At 47.6% G+C, this 21,389-nt stretch overlaps 1 long non-coding RNA gene across 1 annotated transcript in view; it reads left to right on the forward strand.

Annotated features, from left to right (window-relative positions):
• The window catches only part of LOC140066133 (uncharacterized), a 75,540-nt gene extending 56,255 nt beyond the window's left edge, over positions 1-19,285 (forward strand). Inside the window, exon 3 of the long non-coding RNA XR_011848126.1 lies at positions 18,781-19,285. This is a non-coding gene — a long non-coding RNA (uncharacterized lncRNA). The remainder of the gene's footprint in view (positions 1-18,780) is intronic.
• The last annotated feature ends 2,104 nt before the right edge of the window (positions 19,286-21,389 follow it).

Raw genomic sequence — 21,389 nt, forward strand, 5'->3', positions numbered from 1 at the left:
CATTGTATATTTTTATATATGTGTCTATATATACTGCAGTTGGTTGTATATATTATGTATTAACTTACACAAGCTCCCATGTGTTTTATAAATAAATGTAATTTGCTATCCATCATACCGTATGCATTCATTTGGTTTTGTCCATTGTATGAGTACTGCCCATACTTTGCCAATACCCAGGAGGGCCGGGTGGTGCGCGCTCCTCCGGTGCGCATGCGCATCCAGGTCGCGGGTCCGGACTTCCGGTTCATGATGACGCGCGGGTCCGCGCACCCTCGTCTTCCGGAACTTCGGCTCCCGTGGCCGGATGTGCGCGTTGGCGCCGGGTGTGTGCGCCACTAAACACACCTGGACATATTACAATCTTGGGTAAGTTTAATAACCATTGGACCAACTCAAATATGGGCGTACTTGTTATGGACTTATATACCGCACACGGGCTGCACCACAGCACACCCCCTTGAGGAAGCGACGGGGTGGTGGTGGTCTGGTGACATGAACCCTATTGGTAGGCACTTGTGGGCTATATTGTACCCTGTTTTGGGCATTGGTAATACTTTCACCATTTACTATTTGACTATCCCTCATGTGCCTTTTTTGTGATATCCCACTGTGGAATGCATTGTTTCTACTACTCTTTGACCACCAACCTTCTGTTTTGTTGTTTCTGTGGTTTTAATCATATTTTTATCATATTTTTGGAGTGTCAATTTGTTGTATAATAAAGTTTGAATTGATTTCACAATAATATGGTATTTGTATATTGATAGTGATTAACTACTTAGATCCTATATACTGCTTTTTGGTATTTACTTACCCAAATAAACTGATTTTCCCCTAGACCCAGCAATCTCATTTTATGTACCAATCTTTTATGGGGCACAGTGCCAAATGCCTTTGAAAAGTCCAGATATACAATATCCACAGCCTCAATACAAAATCAATGATATTACCCATTATATAACCTATTACCCAGGTTCCCCCCAACATGTCATTTTGATACCCTGTTAGGTCTGTTAGGATAAGGTCCAGTAGTGTCTCCCCTCTTGTTAGCTCCAGGACTATTTGAGACAGTCTTTTGTCGTTGACAAAAACCTGAAGGACCTGTGGATTTCCTCCCGGCAATTAAAATCCCCATGATAAGTACTTCACCATCCTTTGTAGCTAGATCCATTTGACTTATCAGCAGTTTTTCTGCTACCACTATTATATTTGGAGCCTTATAACAAACCTCTATTAATATTTTAATTATTCTTTTTCCCTCCCCTTATCTCCACCCATACAGACTCAAAATTTTTCATTTGCGTCACCAATGTCATCTCGCAGGACAGGCTTGAGGCAAGATTTCACATATAAAAAAAGGGGGGAAGGGTTTGTTTATACGATAATTTCTAAAAAGACTATAACCATCTATAGTAACCGGCTAGTCATAGCTATTGTCCATCCATGTCTCACTGATAACTATACACTGTCACGGTTACACCCGCAATACTCGGTAAGAATCGCGGGTGCAACTGTACCTGCTGCCGCTGTCCCAGTTCCCCCGGGCCTGTACTTACCTCTCCGGGTTCCAGGCTGTGGTCTTTGGCCAGGCCGCACGCCTGTCTCATCTGGGCTGTGCGCTCCCGCTTTTTGGGCACGCACACGACAACTCCTCTGGATTTAAAGGGCAAGCGTCCTCCTAATTGGCGCTGGCAATCCCGGCTCTGCTACATAATCTGGCAGCTCTCAGCATCGCCTGCCGGATCTTCAAGTCCTTCCACTGAAGTGAAAGCCTCCTGAGCGTTTCCAGACTCCTCCGTGTTTCCTGTGCGTTTCCAGGCGCCTCCATGTTTTCCGTGTTCCTGTGGTATTCCCGGGGTCCTGTGTTCCTGTGGCGGTCCTGTGTTCCTGTGGTGGTCCTGCCTACCCGAAGTCCCTACCTTTGCTGCCACCGCGGGCCTAGTCACACCCGTGGAGAGCGACCTGGTGGCTCCCCGCTGCAGCAAGACCATCCCGCTCTGGTGAAGACCAGGGGTCCACTTAGACTCCCAGGTTGCGGCTAGTTCCATCATTCTCGGCGGTGGTCCAGGGAGTCTCTGATGGTTCGTCCCTATGAACCGTGACATACACTCTTTCATGTTTGCGCTCCAACATTAAGAGTTCCAGTATCTTCATTTTGTTTGTGAGGTTTTTGGCATTTGTGTACATGTACTTTTTATGGTTTTCACTATCCCTTTTCCTTTGGTTCCCCGATCTTATCCCAGCCCCCCTTCCTCCCCAGGTATAGTAACTTTTCCACGTTCCCTATCTACACTGTCTTCTTGCCATGCACAAGTGTAGTTGCTCTCCCACCAAGTCTCTAGTTTAAACGCTCCTCCAACCTTCTAGCTATTTTTTATCCCAAAAAAGCTGCACCCACCCCATTGCGATGCAGCCCATCCCTACTTTAGAGCCTGTAGCCGACAGCAAAGTCAGCCCAATTCTCCATAAACCACTCCAAAGCCACTTATTTAACTCCCTAATCTTACCACCCTGTGCCTTTCTTGTGTGGCAGGTGGTACAGGTAGTATTTCAGAGAAAACTACCCTTGAGGTCCATGATATGAGCTTATTTTCTCCACAATTCAAGTTAAGCTTACAGGCCTGTCATTGCCTGGTGAAGTTCTAGAGCCTTTTTTTAAATATTGCCCCACATTTGCCTTGCACCAGTGAATTGGCACCATTCACTGTCATTAGGGAATCTCTGAAGATTTTAGACAGCGGCACAGCAATAACAGAACTGAGTTCTTTAAGAACTCTGGGGTGTACCCTATCAGGTCCCAGGAGCATTCTACACATTTTTTTATTGAGCTTAGATTGGATCATGTCTTCATTCAGCCAGTCTAGTATATTACAGGATGCACCACCCACACTGACAGCACCCACTCCAGATGTCCTTTCTTCTATTGTATAAATAGAAGCTTAAAAAAGCCATTTAGTATCTCTTACTTCTCTTGGTCTCCCATCACCAAAGCCCCATTTTCACAATATAAGGATCCAACCTGCTCTGACCCATTTTTTTTCCGCATTTATATACTTAGGATTTGTTTTGCTATCTTTGGCCACCTGTCTTTCATTTTGTAATTTGGCTAATTTTATTTCCTTCTTACAAAACTTAAGCATCTTGTAATTATTGAAGACTTCAGGTGACCCTTCAGATTTTTTATCATTTATTGCCTATTTAACTAAGGCTGTAAGCCATTTAGAAGTATAATGACCCAGTATAGATTTGAATGTGTCCCATTTAAAATTAATATTATCGTGTGACAGTATCTGATCTCAGTCTATATCCTGTAGTGCAGCCCTTAATTTCGACAAATTAGCCTTCTTAAAATTCAGTGTTTTTGATTTTACCACAGTTTTTTACAGTTTAATAGGAAAATAATTATGTTATGATCACTGTTCTCGACAGTGACATTTTGGACAACAAAGCATCACCTCTTGTGGGATCTTCTGAAGCTGTAAAATAAAATGATTCTGCAAAGTTGATAAAATGTTTCCATTTCACAGAAGAAGAAGAACCCTGGCCCCAATTTATATTTGGAAAGATGAAGTCTCCCATGATCACTACTATCCCCTGCTTGGCAGCCCGCTCCATCTGTTTATATAGGTGACCCTCTATTTCCTCAGATATATGCTAAAACCTATAATTCCTATGCATCTAAAAACATATTAAAAGTAAATCTACCACTTTGAAAATGACTCCGGAACTCTCTCGCATGCTCATGCGCAAGAGTTTCCGAGAGCCAGGTGACACTCGGGAACTGTGATAGGGAAGGGGGTGGGAAGCTTATACAACACGCAGCATGCATGCATAATTAGAAGCAGCTGGAGTGCCTGGTACCAATTTGAAAAGCTATTTTTTGCAAAAAGGACAAGGTTTTATTGATAATCAAGAAGAGATCCAGCATCAACATGTAGTCAGCTAGAACGATGTAAGTTTAGTATAAGTAGTCACTTTCAAATGGCAGATTTCCTTTAGCCCCTAACCGACATGTAATGTAGTACGCCACACGTTGGTTCCAGCTGTATGGAGAGGGCTCATGGGCTGGGCATTCTCCATACACGGTGGTTGTTTGTTGCAATCGCACTGGTAACACCTGCTGGTACCAATCGCAGGTGTTAACCATGTAAATGCCTCAGGCAAAGCAGCTTGGGGCATTTAAATCCCAGCGGTGTGTGGGCTGGGAATTGATCTCCGGATTTGATCTCCGCCCCCAATGACATCACAGGGGGTGGTTATTATGACATCCCAAATATGGGATATATGTCATACGAAGTCCAGAGGCTGTCTGGTTTTAACTCATTTAATGACAATGTGCGATTTGTACATTGTAATAGACGATGTGTAAAATCATCACATACTGCCATACTACAGTATGGCAGTATATGTTAGGATCAATCAGACAACCTAGGGTTAAAGTAATCTAGGGAGTTTGAAAATATGTAAAAAAAAAATATTTTTTTTTCCCTAGAACTGATATAAATATGAATAAACAGTAAAGATCATAAACATGTTACGTAATGCTTTGTCCCAAAATGTCCAATCTATCCAGGGCCGGCTCCAGCACTCGGCATACCTGGGCAAGTGCCGGGGCCCAGAGAGCTCACACACGCTCTGCACAACTTCACTTTGGATGACTGAGCAAGTGCTGTGTCCTGCACTGTTCCTCCCCCGCTCAGACAAGACACGGACAGGCACAGGCTGCTGAAATATTCAAAGTCCTGTGTAATGCAGTATAGTTTAATCCCTACTCCTTTCTCCTCTTCACATGGAGCTGCAGTAATGCTGAAATCTGGCAGCTCAGAGATTTGGACGAAGAGGTGGAGGAGGAGAAGCTGAAGACTCCTCTGTGTGATACCAGGGCTGCTGCAGACACCACAGGGTGTGTGATGGTATGTGACATGAATGGATGTGTCATACTGATCCATATATTGAGTGTATTGTATGTGTGATGATGTGCTTGGCTGCATGTCTGTCTGTTTGCATGTATCTTTCTGTCAGCATGTGTGTTTGCCACCATGCTTATCTGCATGTATATGTGTCTGTATGCATGTCGCTATACTTGTCTGCATGTGTATTTGCCTGTATGTCTTACTGCATGTGTGAATGTTGCTGGTTTATAGACTAAAAATATTAATCACCTCCAATGTACATGAGAAGGAGAGAGGGTTCTGTTTTAGCAGTGATTTGTTGCACGAGGTTCCACGGCAGATGAGGTGTGTATTACGAGGTTCTGCCGCAGCTGAACTTCATATTATGTATTGAAGAAGCTGAGGTGTGTATTATGAGGCTCTGCAGCAGCTGAGGTAGGCTCCGCAGCAGCTGAGTTGAATCTTCAGTTTTATTACTTGGCAGAGGGGAGGGGCACAAATTTTTAGGTTCGTCCTGTTGGTTAAATGACTTCAAAACTGCCCTGACCGTATGGGCGCGTTCACACGTTGCGTTTGGACCTGCGTTTTCATTGCGTTTAAAATGCATATCCAACAGCTGAGGAGAGGTGATTTGCCTAATTACATCACTGTTAACATTTCCGTTTACAAAACACATTGTAAATGTAATGATGTTACCGCATGCGTTAATGTATGCGTTTTGTTAATGCATGCGTTAACAAACGTAAACGGTAATGTAATTAGGCAGATTACCTCTCATCAGCTGTTATAATGCGTTTCAAACGCAGGTCAAACCTATAGCAGAGAGCAAGCGCTGAACGGAATTCAAACACTGGCACAGGTGACTAGTGAAGCTGCAATTTATGCAGTCATAACCCCACCTCCAGAACCGGATCAGAGCTGGACAACTTCTCAGAATTAACCCCTCATGGTGCAGAACAACAAAGCACAATTGCAGATACCATGCAGGTACCACAAGTCAAAGAAGTCCAGAACACAATCCCTAAACAGCGCAAGGTCTTAGCAGCCGCTGCCCGGAGTGTGTGCCAGAGACAGCTGGTAGCGGATGAGAGGTGGAGTCTCCACGGAGACGCACAATTCTGCTGAAATTGTGACCAGAGCGTGCACAACTAGGACGTAATAGTTTCCGCCCGAAGAATATTATAGACAGGCACAGATGAAAAGGAGAAACAAGGATGAAAACCATAGTTGCAGAAAAAAAGGAGAAACCTGAGTGGAAGAATTACAGGGGTTATGGAGACATGGAGCCATATATGGCAATATGCATCCAAAACCTCCATATGTACCACATATAAGGATCCAGGGGGCCCTCTTCACCATATCTATTGGTCATCTTCCAGTATACAGCCATTCTGGGAGATAGTGAAAGATTCACTTACAGGCCTATTAACGATTACGGTTCCCTTAGACCCATTATTTTCCCTGCTTAATATACCGGCACAACCTCTACCCAAGGGCCTGATGAAGCTGAGTTTACATATACTCACAGCAGCTAGATGTCTAATAGCGCAATATTGAAAGAGACCGGTGCCGCCCACTAAGACAGCATTGCTGACGCGAATTCGTGAGGAATCGCTGATGGCATCGATAAATAATCAAAACGAACTATTTTCTAAAGTATGGGCCCCGTATTAGAATTCACTACTATAGTAGGAGGAGTACATAGCAGATTAATTCCTTGTGTCTTTTCCATTTGTTTGTTTGTTCAACGTGATTGTTCTATACCTATTAATGTTCTATACTTATTAATGTTCTCACAGGTGGGCCCCTCGGAATAGCTATTTGATAACTTTATTGATAAATAGAGATGAGCGAGCACTAAAATGCTCGGGTACTCGTTATTCGAGACGAACTTTTCCTGATGCTCGATTGCTCGTCTCGAATAACGAGCCCCACTGAGGTCAATGGGAGACTCGAGCATTTTTCAAGGGGACCAAGGCTCTGCACAGGGAAGCTTGGCCAAACACCTGGGAACCTCAGAAAAGGATGGAAACACCACGGAAATGGACAGGAAACAGCAGGGGCAGCATGCATGGATGCCTCTGAGGCTGCTTAATCGTACCATTATGCCAAAATTATGGGCAACAGCATGGCCATGACAGAGTGACCGAATGAGGCTAGATAGAATCTAAATCATCCAATAATTGACCCTGACACTATGGAGGATGGCATGCAGAGGCAGCGGCAGCAGTGGCAGGCTAGAGAGTGTCATGGCGACATACCCTAAATGGACTCAGGCTTCAAACCAATGGGTGGCAGAGAGGAACCAAAGGAGGTGAGCAAGAAGCGCTGAAATGATTTCCTATGTGAACAATAGGTTGACGGTATATTTAGTCGATAACACAGCATGGTGGCGACATAGTGACCAAGTTCCATAACGTATCTGGTGAAACACCCGAAAAATGAGCCTGACACAGGTCTTTTGATAAAGGGACGACATGTGGAGGCAGCCATGGAGACGACTTCCATGATTAAGAGCGACAGTATGGGGCATTCATATTGCGCTGCTATGATTGCAACTTCAGGTCTCCAGCATGGCGGCGACAGATGGGCCGAGTTCCACTATGTATCTGGTGAAACACCTGAAAATTCTGCCTGACACAGCTCGTTTGATAAGGGGATGATGTGCTGCATATCCTCTCGTGCTCCAGCGTCTGGGGTATAGAGAGTTGAAAGTTGCGCATGGAGACATTGGTGGACGCTGTGGAGGATCGTGGAGGAAAAATGGACAGGAAACAGCAGGGGCAGCATGCATGGATGCCTCTGAGGCTGCCTAATCTTTGGATGGAGCTGGCGGTCCACTGCTAGGCGAGCTTTCGCCTGTCGAAGCCCCTGTCTCTCGGCTCCTCCCCACCCAAAATGGGCCTGGGGGCCAGAAGCGTTTACTTTGAAAAAATTATAATTTTCAAAGCAGGCCGGGTCGTTTGAATATTTCACCTAGGAATAATGGAATAGCATAGTGGTTGTATTTTTAATAGTTTTTTCGGAAATGGTTCCATGATTAAGAGCGACAGTATGGGGCATCTATATTGCACTGCTATGATTGCAAGTTCAGGTCTCCAGCATGGCGGCGACAGATGGGCCGAGTTCCACTATTTAACTGGTGAAACACCTGAAAATTCCGCCTGACACAGCTCGTTTGATAAGATGACGATGTATGGAGGCAGTGAACTAGTAGTAGATTAAAGGTGCTGCAGTTAAAACTATGTTAGTTGGATCTTGTGATGGAGCTGGCGCTCCGCTGCCAGGCGAGCTTTCGCCTATCCAAGCCCCTGTCTCTCGGCTACTCCTGAAACAGCACTTCTAAGAACCTTTTGTATAAGATCAAGTGTAGTAGTGTTCTTATAAGTTTGGGATATGGCGGATAAGGGGAATGTAAACAGATGCGCAAGAAGCGCTGAAATAATATCGGTAAATGATAAAAGTTTGCCAGTATATTTTGTGGATTACACAGCAGGGTGGCGACCAAGTTAAAAAGTTTGATGTGGAAGCCATGAAAACAACCCAAAATTCTGCCTGACACAGTTCATTTGATAAGGAGACCATGTATGGAGGCAGCTATATGGACGACTTTTGAAGGCAGCTTTGGCGATGACGTGTGGAGGTAGCAATGGAGACAACGTGTGGAGGCAGCTAAAAAGACGACATGTGGAGGCTGCTATGGAGACAATTTAATTTGGATAGTGCCTGTATGTGGCAGTCCAAAAAAGTTTTCAAACCAGAGGAGCAGGTAGGTGGTCCTCCAGAAAAATTAAATAGATTGAGTGCCTGTATGTGGCACTCCCAAAAATTGTTTAAAACAGAGGACCGGGTAGGTGGCCCTCCAGAAAAATTAAATACATAGAGTACTATAGCTAGAGCCAGTTGGCCCTGGCAAAAAATAGCCAGTTTCCTTTGCTTTAGTGTACAAAGAGGAGGAGAAGGAGGACAATGAGGAGGAGGAGGAGTGCATACATTATTCAGGTTGAGCTTCTTTCACCTGGTGGAGAATGAAAATCCGGAGAAATCCAGGCTTTATTCATCTTGATAAGCGTCAGCCTGTCAGCGCTGTCAGTCGACAGGCGTGTACGCTTATCGGTGATGATGCCACCAGCTGCACTGAAAACCCGCTCGGACAACACGCTAGTGGCAGGGTAGGCAAGAACCTCAAAGGCGTACAGCGCCAGTTTGTGCCACATGTCCAGCTTTGAAACCCAGTAGTTGTAGGGAACTGTGTGATCATTTAGGACGATGGTATGGTCAGCTACGTACTCCCTCACCATCTTTCTGTAAAGATCAGCCCTACTCTGCCGAGACTGGGGACAGGTGACAGTGTCTTGCTGGGGTGACATAAAACTGGCAAAGGCCTTGTAAAGCGTACCCCTGCCAGTGCTGGACAAGCTGCCTGCTTGCCTACTCTCCCTCGCTACTTGTCCCGCAGAAGTACGCCCTCTGCCGCTAGCGCTGTCAGAAGGGAAATAGTGTTTCAGCTTGTGCACCAGGGCCTGCTGGTATTCATGCATTCTCACACTCCTTTCCTCTCCAGGGATGAGAGTGGAAAGATTTTGCTTGTACCGTGGGTCCAGGAGAGTGAATACCCAGTAATCGGTGCTGGAATAAATTCTTTGAACGCGAGGGTCACGGGATAGGCAGCCTAGCATGAAATCTGCCATATGCGCCAGAGTCCCAACGCGCAAGAATTCACTCCCCTCACTGGCCTGACTCTCCATTTCCTCCTCCTCCAACTCCTCTTCTTCTGCCCATACACGCTGAACAGTGAAGGACTGAACAATGGTCCCCTCTTCTGTCTCGCCAACATTCTCCTCCTCTTCCTCCTCATCCTCCTCCACCTCCTCCGATATGCGCTGAGAAACAGACCTAAGGGTGCTTTGGCTATCAACAAGGGAATCTTCTTCCCCCGTCTCTTGTGACGAGCGCAAAGCTTCCGACTTCATGCTGACCAGAGAGTTTTTCAACAGGCCAAGCAGCGGGATGGTGAGGCTGATGATGGCGGCATCGTCACTGACCATCTGTGTTGACTCCTCAAAGTTACTCAGCACCTGACAGATATCAGACATCCATGTCCACTCCTCATTGTAGACTTGAGGAAGCTGACTGACCTGACTACCAGTTCTGGTGGAAGTTGACATCTGGCAGTCTACAATCGCCCTACGCTGCTGCTAAACTCTGGATAACATGGTTAATGTTGAATTCCACCTCGTGGGCACGTTGCACAGCAGTCGGTGAGCGGGCAGTTGGAGGCGGCGCTGCGCTGCCCTGAGAGTGGCAGCATCTGTGCTGGACTTTCTGAAATGGGCACAGATGCGGCGCACCTTCGTGAGCAAATCAGACAGATTGGGGTATGTCTTGAGGAAACGCTGAACTATGAGATTTAACACATGGGCCAGGCATGGCACATGTGTCAGTCTGCCGAGTTGCAGAGCCGCCACCAGGTTACGGCCATTGTCACACACAACCATGCCTGGCTTCAGGTTTAGCGGTGCCAGCCACAGATCAGTCTGCGCCATGATGCCCTGTAATAGCTCTTGGGCGGTGTGCCTTTTATCGCCTAGGCTCAGCAGTTTGAGCACCGCCTGCTGTCACTTAGCGATGGCACTGCTGCTGTGCCTAGAGCTACCGACTGATGGCGCCATGCCCACGGATGGTAATTCGGATGAGGAGGTGGAGGAGGGGTGGGAGGAGGAGGAGGCATAGTAGGCCTTTAAAACCTGGACCGAGGTAGGCCCCGCAATCCTCGGCGTTGGCAGTATATGACCAGTCCCAGGGTCAGACTCGGTCCCAGCCTCCACCAAGTTAACCCACTGTGCCGTCAGCGATATATAGTGGCCCTGCCCGGCAGCACTCGTCAACGTGTCCGTGGTCAGGTGGACCTTGTCAGAAACGGCGTTGGTCAGGCCACGGATGATGTTTTCTGACACGCGCTTGTGCAGGGCTGGGACGGCACATCGGGAAAAGTAGTGGCAGCTGGGGACCGAATACCGAGGGGCGGCCACCGCCATGAGGTTTCGAAAGGCCTCGGTCTCTACCAGCCTATAGGGCAGCATCTCCAGGCTAAGCAGTTTGGAGATGTGGACGTTGAGGGCTTGGGCGTGTGGGTGGGTTGCACTATACTTCCTTTTGCGCTCCAGCATCTGGGATATGGAGAGCTGAATGCTGGTGGATGCTGTGGAGGATCGTGGAGGCGAAGATGTTTTCGCACGGGAGGTGTTTGGGCCGGGGTCCTGGGCAGGGGGCTGACTAGCAGATGACACAGGGGAAGGAGCAGTGGTGTGCCCGGCCGGAGGTGAACGGGCTTGGTGCCATTGAGTGGGGTGTTTAGCATTCATATGCCTGCGCATACAGGTGGTAGTTAAGCTAGTAGTGGTGGAACCCCTGCTGATCCTGGTTTGGCACAGGTTGCACACCACAGTCCGTCGGTCATCCGGTGTTTCTTTAAAGAACCTCCAGATTTCTGAAAATCTAGCCCTCGCCACGGGAGCTTGACTACGGGAAACATTTGGCGCTGATGCACCAGCTCTGGCCCTGCCTCTCCGTCTGGCCCCACCAATGCCTCTTCCAACCTGTTCTGCTATAGGACTCGCCTCCGTCTCAGAAGCACTGTGTTCACCCGGCCTATCAGCCCAGCTTGGGTCTGTCACCTCATCATCCTCCGATCCCTCAGTCTGCTCCCCCCTCGGACTTCCTGCCCTGATAACAACTTCACCACTGTCTGACAACTGTGTCTCCTCATCGTCCGACACCTCTTTACACACTTCTTCCACTACGTCAATAATGTCATCATCACCCACAGACTGCGACCGGTGGAAAACCTGGGCATCGGAAAATAGCTCAGCAGCAACCGGACAAGTGGTTTGTGACTGTGGGAACGGGCCAGAAAACAGTTCCTCAGAGTATGCCGGTTCAAATTCCAAATTTTGCTGGGAGGGGGCAGACTGGGGGAAGGAGGCTGAGGTGGAGGAGCTGGAGGAGTGCTGATTTCGGTGACATGGGTGGACTGCGTGGAAGACTGACTGGTGGACAATGGCTAGAAGCATTGTCTGCATTCCACAACATCACCTCTTCGCACTGTTCTGGCCTCAACAGTGCTCTACCACGAGTCCCAGTAACTTGAGACATGATGAACCTAGGGAGTGTAGCTCTGCGGCATTCCCCTGCTCCCTCATCAGCAGGTGGTGTCTCACCCCGCCCAGGACCACTGCCTCTGACCCCTGCAGTAGTTGTACGCCCACGTCCACGCCCTCGTCCTCTACCCCTAGCCCTCGGGTTAAACATTTTCCAAATTAAAGTGTAAGCTTTAAATTTTTTTTTTTTTGTGTTTATTTTTTTTTTAAATAAAACAATGCTATCCTATTGCTATGGCTAGTTTCTAACCTACACTGACAGCACACAACTGGATTTTGTGCTGTGCCTGATGACTTTGAGTTATAAAAAGAAATAAACATAAAAAAAATAAATCAGCAGACTGTGCCTAATTCAAATCAAACCCCTAATAAATTGTCCCACTTCGGTGTTTGAGGTGGATATGTGTGTCACTAAGAGCTAAACACAATGGTCGCAAGTCTCCCAGCAAATTCCTCACAATATGGTACTAGCTGCACTACTAATGCCAGCAAGCCCAGCCACAAGCAAACCAAAAAAAGTAAAATATAACGCTATTGTAGGCCTAAATAAGCCGTTGGGGTTCTACTATGGCTATTTTCTAGCCTACACTGAAAGCACACTGCTTTGCCAGATTACTTTGTGTTCTAAAAAGAAATAAACGTAAAAAAAAAAAAATTCAGAAGACTGTGCCTAAATCAAATCAAACCCCTAATAAATTGTCCCACTTCGGTGTTTAAGGTGGATATGTGTTTCACTAAGAGCTAAGCACAACGGTAGCAAGTCTCCCTGCAAATTACTCACAATATGGTACTAGCTGCACTACTAATGGCAGCAAGCCCAGCCACAGGCAAACCAAAAAAAAGTAAAATAAAACGTTATTGTAGCCCTAAGAAGGGCTGTTGGGTTCTTGTAGAATCACTCCTGCCTAACACTATTCTAATAGAACACCCTAATGCTTTCCCTGACCAGCAGCAGCTCTCTCCCTAGCGGCATCCAGACAGAGAATGATCCGAGCAGCGCGGGCAGGGGCTAGTCTATTCCAGGGTCACCTGATCAGGCCAGCCAACCACTGCTATCGACGTGTAAGGGTACCACGTAATGCTGGGTGGAGTGCAGAGTCTCCTGGCTTGTGATTGGCTCTGTTTCTGGCCGCCAAAAATCACAACGGCGGGAGATGCCATTTTCTCGAGCGGGCGAAGTATTCGTCTGAGCAACGAGCAGTTTCGAGTACGCTAATGCTCGAACGAGCATCAAGCTCGGACGAGTATGTTCGCTCATCTCTACTAATAAACTTAAAGGCCACGGACTATGTTATATTTTATGGTAATATAACACAATAAGAGGATTGTATATGCATACTGAAAGCCTTGAATGTATCCTGGTATTGACAGATTGCAATCTCTTTTGTGTAAACATGTTTCTGACATGCTTGTTTTGTTATATGTCATTTGTTACTTATTTACTATAGTTAAAACTTTAAAAACACACATTTAAACAAAAAAAAGAATTACAGTGGTTATTAATAGCAAATTCTGCCAACGGAAGGAATTTCACCAACAGGTCCTGACTGTCCGAGACAAAGAGTCGCAGATATTGAATCATCTCCTGATTCATTCTCTTGACCGTTATTCTCAGGGTTAAACGCCGACAAGAATGACAAAATCTAAAACAAAATGCTCGACAAAACTTGGTGACTTGTATGCCCCTATCTGACACAATATCAACTGGTATACCATGGAGGCATACAATATTCTGTATAAACAGTTCAGCCAACTCTTCAGCAAAAGGCAACTTTTTTAACGGAAAACCCAAATCACCGTGTACAGTCTATGGGGATTATTCCCCTAGAACTAAGTAAGTGTAGTCCCTGGACCACCGCGGGAGATAACAACCTGAGCCGCAACCCAGGAGCGGAGGGACACGGGGACCACGGGAAGGCAGTCAGGACCACGGGAAGGCAGGAAGGCAGGACAACGGGAAGGCAGGCAGGCAGGACCTCGGGAAGACAGGCAGGCAGGACCTCGGGAAAGCAGGCTGGCAGGACCTCGGGAAGGCAAGCTGGCAGGACCTCGGGAAGGCAGGCAGGACCTCAGATGGCAGGCAGGACCGACACAGGACACCAGGACCGCCACGGAACACAGGAATCAACATTGGAACACGTCTGGAAACGCTCAGGAAGGCTTTCTCTTCAGTAGAATGACCTGAAGATCCGGCAGGGGATGCTGGGATTTGCCAGGCTATATAGCCGAACCAGGAATGCCAGAGCCAATAAGGAGGACACTGGCCCTTTAAGGCTGGGAGAAGTCCGCGGGCGCCACCCCTAGTGGTGGGAGCGCACGACTGCAGGGAACTAACATGCGGCCTACACGCTGGGAGCCAGAGTGCAGGCCGGAGCCAGGAGAGGTAAGTGAGGGCTGGGGGAGTGGGGACCGCGGCTGCAGGCAAGGGTGCACCCTCAATCCTTACCGAGGATTGCAGGTGTAACCGTGACAGTACCCTTCCCCCTTAGGGCCGCCCTTCTCTTCTTCTTCAGCCCACTGTTCTTCTTTCTTTGCCTCCTCCAATTCTTCTTGGTGATGAGACACCTTAGGAGGAGAGAAGGCACCGGGAAGACTTGGGAAGCCGCAGGCTTGGTCGGCTCTAGTCACACTGGAGCAGCCTCAGGGGAGGCCGGTGGAGACTCTGGAGCGGCCTCAGGGGAGGCCGGTGGAGACTCTGGAGCGGCCTCAGGGGAGGCCGGTGGAGACTCTGGAGCGGCCTCAGGGGAGGCCGGAGCAGCCGTGGGAAGCTGCGGTGTCTGGGGCGCCACTGGAACAGCCATGGGAAGCTGCGGAGGCTAAGGCGCCGCTGGAGCAGCTCTGGGAAGCTGCGGAGGCTGAGGCGACGCTGGAGCAGCTCTGGGAAGCTGCGGAGGCTGAGGCGGTGCTGGTGCAGCTCTGGGAAGCTGCGGAGGCTGAGGCACCGCTGGTGCAGCTCTGGGAAGCTGCAGAGGCTGAGGCGCCACTGGTGCAGCTCTGGGAAGCTGCAGAGGCTGAGGCGCCGCTAGTGCAGCTCTGGGAAACTGCAGAGGCTGAGGTGCCGCTAGTGCAGCTCTGGGAAGCTGCAGAGGCTGAGCTGCCGCTAGTGCAGCTCTGGGAAGCTACAGAGGCTGAGGCGCCACTGGTGCAGCTCTGGGAAGCTGCAGAGACTTGGGCGCCGCTGATGCAGCTCTGGGAAGCTGCGGAGGCTTGGGTGCTACTGGTGCAGCTCTGGGAAGCTGCAGAGGCTTGGGGGGCCGCTGGTGTAGCTCTGGGAAGCTGCGGAGACTTGGGCGCCCCTGGTGCAGCTCTGGGAAGCTGCGGAGACATTGGGGACACCGGAACCATGCAGGACAGACGAGGTGGTCGAACTTGAGGTGGTTCAAACCTGGACTGAATTTTTGCCAGGAACTTGGTATGGGAAACCATGTCAGGGTCACCACTATCCCATAGAGGAGTAGCCCAGTCCAGCGCCTCTCCAGTGAGCAAAGAAAAAACACATGCCATCTTAGTGCGTTCGGGGGTGGACTGGGAGGACGTCAGTTTGATGTACAACGAGCACTGGACAACAAAACTCCTGCAAAAATTGGGGTTGCCATCAAATTTGTCTGCCATCAAACAGAGTTCGCTGTTGAAAAACATGGCTGGGGGACAGAAACAACAGGAGGAGTCACAGGAGCCTGCTTTGTCCAATAGTTCTTTTTGCGCAGCAATCTCTTGGGACTGCTGGGCAATAGTGCTGGGAAGGTCACCCAGAAGCTGGTACGGATCCATGACACTGTCCATGGCTTTGGCAGAGATCATGACCATGGCAGAGTCCATGGCCGGATCTTACTGTCACAGTCTATGGGGATTAGTCCCTTAGGACTAAGTAAGTGGACTCCCTGGACCACTGCGGGAGATAACAATCTTAGCTGCAACACGGGAGCGGAGTCTAAGTGAACTCTTGGTCTTTGCCAGAGCCCGCTGCAGAGCGGGATGGTCTTGCTGCAGCGGGGAGTCACGAGGTCGCTCCGCAGTGGTCACGGGGACCACGGGAAGGCAGGCAGGACCACGGGAAGGCAGGACCACGGGAAGGCAGGCAGGCAGGACCACAAGAAGGCAGGCAGGACCACGGGAAGGCAGGCAGGCAGGACCATGGGAAGGCAGGACCACAGGAAGGCAAGCAGGCAGGACCACGGGAAGGCAGGCAGGCAGGCAGGACCAGAGGAAGGCAGGCAGGCAGGACCAGAGGAAGGCAGGCAGGACCACAGGAAGGCAGGCAGGACCACGGGCAGGCAGGCAGGACCACGGGAAGGCAGGCAGGACCACGGGAAGACAGGCAGGCAGGACCTTGGGAAGGCAGACTGGCAGGTCCTCGGGAAGGCAGACTGGCAGGTCCTCGGGAAGGCAGGCTGGCAGGACCTCGGGAAGGCAGGCTGGCAGGACCTCGGGAAGGCAGGCTGGCAGGACCTCGGACGGCAGGCAGGACCTCGGGAAGACAGGCGGGACCTCGGGAAGGCAGGCGGGACCTCGGGAAGGCAGGCGGGACCTTGGACGGCAGGCGGGACCTCGGATGGCAGGCAGGACCGCCACAGGACACCAGGACCGCCACAGAACACAGGAATCAACATAGGAACACGGAAACACAGAGGCATCTGGAAACGCTCAGGTAGGCAATCTCTCCAGTAGAATGACCTGAAGATCTGGCAGGGGATGCTGGGATTTGCCAGGCTAGATAGCCGAACCAGGAATGCCAGAGCCAATAAGGAGAATGCTGGCCCTTTAAGTCTGGGAGAAGTCCGCGGGCGCCGCTCCTAGTGGTGGGAGCGCACAACTGCAGGGAAGAAGCATGCGTGTAGGCCGGAGCCAGGAGATGTAAGTGAGGGCTGGGGGAGCGGGGACCGCGGCAGCAGGCAAGGGTGCACCCTCAATCCGTACTGAGGATCGCAGGTGTAACCGTGACAGTACCCTTGAGATGCTGGCAGATCAGTTACAAAATCCATAAAGACTTTTGACCATGGCCTGGTAGGAATTGGGAGCGGAATAAGATACCCCTCAGGGCGTCTCCTGGGAGCCTTTCCTCGCGCATAGACCTGACAGGCTTAATGCACGCACATCATTAGTCATGTGAGGCCACCAGTAACTTATCTTTAAGAGATCCAAGGTACTCTGCATTCCAGGATAACCGGCCAATACCAAGCAATGCGTTTCCTCAAAAAAAACTCTCAAACAACAGGAAAGAGGAACAAATAATTTGCCTTCCAGAAGGTCTTTAGGTGCAGATCTTTGTCCTGCTAAAATTTGAGAGGACAGGTGGGAGGAGACAGCTGCCAGCACAACAACTGGAGACAAAATATTACTGTCCGTAGCCTCTGGAAGCTCAGGAGTCCCGAAGCTACAGGACAATGTATCAGCTTTCCGATTTTTTGACCCGGGTCGGAAGGTGACCACAAAATGAAAGCGTGAGCAAAACAAGGCCCACCTAGACTGACGTGAGTTCAAGCACTTAGCTGTATCGATATATACTAAGTTCTTATGATCCATGAGCACAGTAATCGGATGAAGAGCTCCCTCCAAAAAGTGTCGCCAGACTTCAAATGCCCACTTTATGGCAAGGAGCTCTTGATTACCAATATCATAATTCTTCTCACAAGAAGAAAACTTTCTAGAGAAATATGCACAGGGTCTGAGTCTGGTGAGAGTGGGGGACCCCTTAGACAACACTGAGGCATCTACCTCCACAACAAACAGTTGAGAGAGGTCAGGTTGAACCAAAACTGGAGCTGACAAGAAAGCCACTTTTAGCGTTTCAAGCGCGGAGCAATCAATATGAGACCCATACTCAGATCAGCATCCTTAAGGCTTAGATCTGTGAGGGGTTTGGAGATCACTGAAAAGTTCTTAATAAAGTTCTGATAATAATTAGTGAAACCCAAAAAATGTTGTAAGGCCTTAAGATTGGTAGGCCAAACCCAGTCTGTGAGCGCCTGAACCTTACTCAAATCCATCTGTACATCTGTAATAGAAAACCTAAATGGAGTCGAAGATACAACATGGCTGCTCTTGAGATAAAAGACCGTTCTTTTCAGGAGTTATATGACTGACAGATTAGCCAAGCCCACGGTGTAGTAGTGTGTTTTATTGCAGTATTGTTAATTGTTCTAGTTCCAGTCCCTGAATGCATTATAGATATAGACATTTTAAGGGCTATGCAGTTGCAGCTGCATGACAGGAAGTTTGCTTTTAAAGTAAAATTTGTGAAAGTTAATCCAGTTGTGATTAAACATGAAACTTGTTGAAATCCCTACAGCTACAAAAACAATCCATGTGAAGTAATATAGAATCCCAGGGGGAACTCAAGATACAATCCAGCTTGAGTTTACGTGGTAATGGATGTTGATTACTGAGGTGAAATTAGTGTGATTTTATATAACACTGAGATAGAAGCATCGGGAATTCAGGAGGGAGAGAAGATAGCACAACTGCTAGTCTTGTCATACCAACAAATCACCCTAGCTAAAAGGAGAAGCTCCCAAACTCCTGATTGTATAAGGTCCTGGAGGTTTTGGACACTCAGATGGAACAAAAGTATGTGAAAAACAGCCCTAAGGTCTTCCCACACCAGCTGAAGTAATTGCTAAAGGGACTGATAATGTACTGGTTACTATGGCACCTGGTGCAACTCAGTATCAGTACACCCCAGCCAATAATGTGTACTAACGTGAGTAATTTCTATCTCCTATTAGGTTTGGATCCCGATAATCATCATCTGATGTCTTGTGGTGCTGCTATTGTGGACTTATTGCCCTATCAAGCCCCCTGCTGGTCCGAGAACAACCTAAGTTGAGGAGCAAGAGAGTGGGAGAGAGATCTATGGAGAACGAAGGAGAACATGTGGCTGTACCTAGCTCGAGTACTGAATGTGACAGACTTTTGCCTGAAAAATGTATATTCCAGCAATGTCCTGGAAACTTGTTTGGTCGCTGTACCAACTCCTGTTGCAGTATGGACTGCTACGCATACAGTTAAATGATACAGAATTAACGGACAATGATTTACATATGCATGCGGACTGGATAAGTCCTTATTATGCTTGTTTGACCTGCCCCACTTACAGTGATTTAGAAGAAAATATGATCAAAATATCAACTGGGGCTATAACTATAATTATGCTTTGAATTTACATGTGACAAAACACACATCCCAGCTTGTAATAAATGTTTTCAGCAAACACCTGCACAACCACCAGAACAAACAAAGTTTGCCAAAAATTTGTGATAGAACTGACAAGGATTGTCATCTTCTAAGAGCCGGATGGCGAATGCAGTGTAATAGAACAATGACTGTCCCATCATTAGATTCACATGTACCGCTGCCCCCAGGTTGGGTTTTAGCTTGTAGCAATAACAGTTACACTTATTTACCTGCCAATGTGACCGGAGGTCTTTGTGCATTATCCCGGTTAACTTTAACTATGGTCCCTACACCACCTGAGCTTGCCTTACATACATCACCTGAACATGCTCTGAGAAAGAGAGACACTATACCACTGCCCAAAGACTGTCATTATGATGTAACCCTCCTGTCAGCAGCAGAATATATAAGTCTGACTCTATCATTAGTAGGAGTGCCCGGCTTAGCCGTAGATAATCAAATAACACTAGCACATATGGCTTGCTTTATGATAAGAAATATAAATATCACTAGTGCTATTATAGAGGATATTTTGCTAGATTTACATTCATATAAGAAGGCTATATTACAAAATAGAGCCGCTATAGATTACCTGTTACTCAAACACGGTCACGGATGTGAAAGTTTTGCAGGACCGTGTTGCTTTAATTTATCTGACCATTCAGAAGATGTTCATGGTAAGTTACAGCAACTGCGTGAAATGATTACCCATATAAAATAAGATGTAAATCAAGGGTGGTGGGATTGGCTATTAGCCTTCCTACCGGATTTTGGATATCTCCGAAAAATTGTCGGAATTATAATTTGCATAATAGCTCTCTTAATTATAAGTTGCTGTTGTCTCCAATGCATTCCATCCTTATTTACCATATGCGCCAGCATATAAAGGTAGCTTATGGTGCATATAAGGTGACCTGACCTGTCTAGGGTGGAATGTAATGGAAAACCAAAATGGAGTCGAAGATACAACATGGCTGATCTTGAGATAAAAGACAGTTCATGTAACCTTATTTCAACTGTGAATGAGCCTAAATCAACATATTTTGATCCTCATTATATTTGACATTTTATTCTCATTAAGTTTGACATATTCTTATCCTTATTTGGCATTACACACCTGCTGGGATGCGCCTATCTTCTGGGATGCGCTCATCTCCTGGGATGCTTTCCAATGAAAACTGGCCACTTTAATGGGAAACTATAACATTAGGAGAATAATGAGAGAAAACATATGCATACATATGTTTTTCCATATAGTTTGGTGACGCACAGACATGGGGTATAAAACTTCCGTACTATCACCTAGCGGTAGAGATTTGAGAAAATTGAGAGCTAGCAACTGACTGATGCTATACCGATTTGGTACTTGTGGGACGCCTCAAGACCTGATGCTACCTGTCAATACCTGTCATTCTACTGCTTGGTGATAGTCTGTGAAGACCCTTACCTGCCGGAAGGTCATCAATGATGCTGGACAGAGTTGTAAGTTGATAAGCTCGTGAAGATTTTGTGTGCCGGAGCTCATCAATGAAAGTTGACAGTGTTGTGAGTATAATCTTTGATGTTTACCTCTTTATATACTTTTGTATTACAATAAACCTTTTAAATATTGTTGACTGTGTAATTTTTCTTATTCTAGAAATCAGAGGGAGTAACAACATAACCTAAGAAGGAAACCTTCGGGACACAAAAAACACTTTTCCAGCTTAGCGAAGACGTGGTTTTTGCGTAACTGGGTAAGTACCTGGCGGAGATGCTGCTGGTGTGAAACCAAATCAGGAGAAAAATCTAAATATTGTAAGATACACCACCATAAACACACCAATGTAATCATGAAAGATGGAGTTCATAAACCCTTGAAAAACCGCTGGAGTATACTCAAAGCAAAGGGCATAACCAGGTATTTGAAGTGTCCCAAGGTGTATTAAATGCGGTCTTCCACTCATCCCCCTCCTGGATGCGAATTAGGTTATAAGCCCATGATTTAAGAGATCCGGGATCAAGGGGAGAGGACCTGAGTTTTTTACCGTTATCTTATTTAACTCTCGATAATCAATGTACGGCCGTAAACCACCATCCGTTTTTTCAACAAAAAATAACTCTGCCCCGAGTGGGCGACTCAGAGGGATGGATATGTCCGATTGCCAAACTCTCGTCAATA

The sequence above is a fragment of the Engystomops pustulosus genome, chromosome 1 (genome assembly GCF_040894005.1).
Source record: "Engystomops pustulosus chromosome 1, aEngPut4.maternal, whole genome shotgun sequence".
Taxonomy (NCBI): Eukaryota; Metazoa; Chordata; class Amphibia; order Anura; family Leptodactylidae; genus Engystomops; species Engystomops pustulosus.